Raw genomic sequence first — 4,804 nt, 5'->3', positions numbered from 1 at the left:
GAATTTATCCAGAGTTTGTTGCATATTTTCATTTAATTAACTGGCTATTTACATACCCTACTGTCACCGTAACAAGGCAATGCAACTCAGCGCATTTCATTACATAAACTTAACGTGATTCTACACGGAAATGCTTAAAGCGCCAAATAGCATGTATGGAATTAAGAATATGATATTGAAAATAGAAGCAAATTCAACCATAGCAGAAAATAGATGAAAAAATACTCAGTCGACCCCCTCCAGCTCACATAAACTAGCACAGGCAGTGAATCTGCAAGTTAAATATATATATATATATAATATATATATATATATATATATATATATATATATATATATATATATATATATATATATATATTGTGCATATATAAATTATATATCTAGTATACATTTCCTACATCTCCTCTCCCATCTCTACACCATAGAAGTAGTATGAAAGTGCTCAATAACCTTGATAAGTGTAGGTTGATATATGTTTAATTACCAAACAAGTATGTATTTGAATAAAAGGTCACAGATTCATTCACGCATTCATTCATTTTCCGTAACCGCTTGTCCTCTCAAGGGCCGGAGCCAATCCCAGCTGTCATCAGGCAGATTATCGCAGGGCCGAAACATATAGACAGACAACCTCTCACACTCACAGTCACAGTCACACCAATTTAGAGTCACCAATCAACCTGACTTGTATGTCTTTGGAATATGGGAGGAAGCGGTAGACCCCGGAGAGAACCCCCTTGCAGACACGGAGAGAACATGAAAACTCCTCACAGAAGGGCCCCCAGGTCACAGATTATATGTAAAAGAGTTTCAGGTTAATTAGAATTTTGCAGGAACAAAGTGAAGGATTTAAGGGGATTTAGTGACATCTAGTGGTTAGGACTGCACACTACAACCAGCTGAAACTTATCCCAGTTAGAATTCTTTTAGCATTCATTGTTCAGGAGGTTTTTAACTGGAGCTGAATTACTCACGGAGGTTTCTTCCTCTCCGGAACACACAAACGTCACAAATCGGTGTTTCTCTGATGCTGTTTGGCATGTTGTACACAGGCCCCTTGCCTAGCGCTGCTTATGTGGGCTCAGATCTTGAAGTCCAGGAGGCTTTCACTGCAAACTGAATTATCCACAGAGATCTCTTCCTCTCTAGAATAAATAGACAGTGATTTAAACAGGTAAAAACAAAAATAAAAAAAAGACCAAAAAAGACTAAAAACTTTTTCTGACATTCTCATCACAGAGGGGCTGCTTAGTATGGTGCCTCATTTGAAATTCAAAAAACTATGAGTGACACTATGTAGAGCCAGTTTGTCCATTCTGGCCTATTGTAGAAAAAATGGCAGTGCATCTCTTTTGATTAAGACTTCTTTGTATTTCTTTGTAGATATAAATAGCTCATTTAGGTCACAAAAAAACAACAATTCTTATTTTTTAGGTAATTACACTTGTAAAAAAAAACACACACTTATTATATTATAATCCATGTCTGCCAGTATATCCCCTTAAATCTTACACACAGGACCTTTAAGTTGTAAAATACATAGCCCTCAACTACATAAATGGCTACCAAACTTACAGATTATATTGATCTGCAGCACAACAACAAACACCATTAAAATATGTCTGATTCTAATGAGCAAAAAGAGAGTTTCTTTTCAAACCAATACCTGAAGAGACTTGGTTTCTTGTAGAAATATTCTTCATACAGTAAAGGTGCACCACAGTGAATAAAACAACCTGGACAATGTATCAATTCAAAGTAGGACTGTCTCCGGGCTGATTATTAAAATGCTGTAAAATATTGCAGAGGCAGAGAGGAACTGCGGGGACTTTCCCCTTACTAATGCAGGCCCAGGGCATAATCCTTTCTGCTGCAGTCAGCCTGTCAGCTATATCTTTCAGCCTGAGCTGTTTTTCACTGAGGCTGCCACCGGGAAGACGCTATACCTCTAAATGCTCTGACAGAGTTGCACCTTTGGTTTATTCTCAAGAGACTGCACCTGGATGCTGACCACAGTGCTGCTGGATAACCTGTCACTTTCACTTCAGTCAAACATTGACTGTTTAGAGCCAGGACGGGAGATTTATGTGGGGAGAGGAAAAAAAACGAACGAAGTATTTCTAAAATGACTGACACCAGTGTTGAAGTTTCTATTTTCACAGTGCATTACTGCCACAAATTTAATCAGAGCTCAGTTTAATAATGCTTTTATTTCAACATTTGACTGCACTCTGCTGCGGGTGAGTCCATAGCAGAGCTCAGCTGCAGATCTTCATTGCAGTCACGTCCTGCTACAGGAACTGTGAGGATCCATCACACCAGAGCCGGATCTTTGCTTAGCCACTCTTAATGCATAATCAGTATTCATCCTAGTCAGGCTGATCATTTTCACTTCTTCCAGTGTCTATAACTGCTCCCAAATTCAGATCAGAATTTACCTTGAAATACATAACAATAAGCCCTTTGACAAAGTAAGTCTGGAAAAGTTAAATGGGCAAAAGATTTGTCTAAATCAGGGTAGTTAGAGAGGTCGGGGGAATCTGTGAGGACAATCTGGTTGTTTCCACAAAGCTGAGACAGACATTTATCCGAAATATATTTTTCTCAATGATGTTATGTGGTTATGTTATGTCATTATCTAAAAAGGAATTTAGCATTTCTATTCATAAACTCACTGTTGTAGGGCTAATCACTGGGGTGAACTTCGCTGGGAAAAACTGATGATATATTCATAAAAATGCAGTCTTTTTTTAAGAATAGGGACAATCTAAAACGAGCTTAATGTTCATCTTGAAATATAAATCAGTAATATATCCCTATTCAGGGCGATTAAAGGCTTATTTGATTAAAGAGAGTTTGAATCGTTCACCCACTCTGAAGGTCAAAGTTTATCAAATACTGAGTCGCAAAAAAAAAATTAAAATGGCTATGCCCTCCGTTCACAGAACTTGTTCTTATTGTCTTTATAGGGTTTGTATGGAGTTTGGCAAAGGAGCCTTTATGTATCCAGCTCCAAATATGTGGATGCTTCTGCAGAAAGACTTAAACTCACTCACTGGTTCCGGCAGGCTGTTTAAAAGCACTGTAGCAGGTCTTTTAACCCTCTCAAACCTGAGCAAACTCTCAAAAACAAAAAAGGAAAAAAAAAGAAAAAAGAAAAGGGCAATGATTAACTAAATCAAATCAAGAATTGCCCTGAATATAAATATAAAATATATAACTATAAGAATTATTAATATCGTTTCTGGACTTTTTTGTAATTTAATTATCTCCCCACAACTAATTTTTTAACTAATTTTCTTGTCACCATTGACACATTTTTTACAATATGTTGAACATTTCTTCCCAAGTTGCTTATTGCCTTTTTTCTTATGTTTTCAAAAGAAATAAAACCAATTTGCCAGGTTCCAGAGGTTTAGATGTTTGTGAAAGGCATCTGAAAGCAGCACAACGAAACTGGTGACAATCCAGGTACTAAAGAGTTAATTGTCTTGTTTTTTTATGGTTTATTTATAGTATATATTATTACTTTTTAGTCCTTCCTTATGGTAACTTTATTTTTGTGTTCTTTTTGTGTTTTATATTGTTGCCTCGGAGTTGTATATTTTTCTGATTTTGTGTTTTTTTTTTTATCCATGTTGTCTGTCTGTAACTTTTGTTGCTGCCTGTTTTGGCCAGAACGCTCTTGAAAAAGAGACTTTATATCCCAAGATGTTTTTCTGGTTAGAAAAGAAAAATGTGTTTTGAATGTGTGAGATGAACGCTGGTGCTCCTCCTGCTGGCCGCCAGGGGGCAGGCATAACGGCCATGTGTTTGAGAGTGGATGAACAAGAATCACTCTCATGACAAGCCAGTGCAAGTCATGGTACCAGTGAGTTTTTTTTTTTGGGTGCCTCCCAATTTATTGGTCCCCAGCTATTACTACAGAGTATACGATATTTGTGTTGTTTTAAAAGATTATTTTTGGTGGCTTTTGCCTTTCACTGGCGGGACAGTAAAACGTGAAAGGAGGCGAGAGAAGGGATGAGGTGGGAAACGAATCTGCGGACGCTGTGGTAAGGACATAGCCTTTGTAAATGGGGTGCCTGCTGTATTATCATTAATAACACTACAAAAAAACTACAGAAAGTAGTACCAAATTATGTGACGTTGATAGAAAGAAGCAGGGTTCCATGGTGTAATGGTTAGCACTCTGGACTCTGAATCCAGCGATCCGAGTTCAAATCTCGGTGGGACCTGAGTTTTCATCGTCAGGTGCAGCCAATTGCCAAGTGTGGTGCAGATTAATAGAGAAAAATACCGACATGAAATAGAGTAAAGGGCTGTTTTCAAACTTTTTGATACAGAAGTTAAAGTAGGAATGCTCAAATAATGCTACAAAAGTAATTGTAAGATCCGGTGTAGTCATTTTATTTCGTTTATTTTTTTCATGGTCGCCCCCCGCTGGCCAGGTTATTTGATAGATGCTGACAAGAAAGGAAGTGAGGCCTTGAACCGGGAGAAAATTTAAGATTGGAAACCGCGGCGGGGACGGCAGCAAACATTTTGACCAATATTAAGTTGAAATCAGTTCGTATGTCCACCGTTTCCTACACAAACTAGTGCGAAGCGCAGTGCTGATATTTAGATAAATTATAAAAACATTGTTCATAGCCTATTTTTTGGTGTTAAAATCATCGCAAAAATGACTGGAACGTGCGTCTGGACTCCACATCTGTCTCTGCTCTGGCTGGAGACCTGAGAAAGGTAGGACAAGCCACACTCATTAACACTTATTACATATACAGAGTAACATTAGATC

The 4,804-nt window shown here is 37.7% G+C and overlaps 1 non-coding gene across 1 annotated transcript; it reads left to right on the top strand.

Annotated features, from left to right (window-relative positions):
* Positions 1-4,169: 4,169 nt before the first annotated feature.
* Positions 4,170-4,241, top strand: trnaq-cug. Its single transcript has one exon. It is a non-coding gene; the product is annotated as a tRNA-Gln (tRNA).
* The last annotated feature ends 563 nt before the right edge of the window (positions 4,242-4,804 follow it).

This window comes from Plectropomus leopardus, chromosome 11 (genome assembly GCF_008729295.1).
Source record: "Plectropomus leopardus isolate mb chromosome 11, YSFRI_Pleo_2.0, whole genome shotgun sequence".
Lineage (NCBI taxonomy): Eukaryota > Metazoa > Chordata > Actinopteri > Perciformes > Serranidae > Plectropomus > Plectropomus leopardus.
Note: the sequence above shows the minus strand (reverse complement) of the source record. Positions and strands in the feature narration are given on the sequence as shown.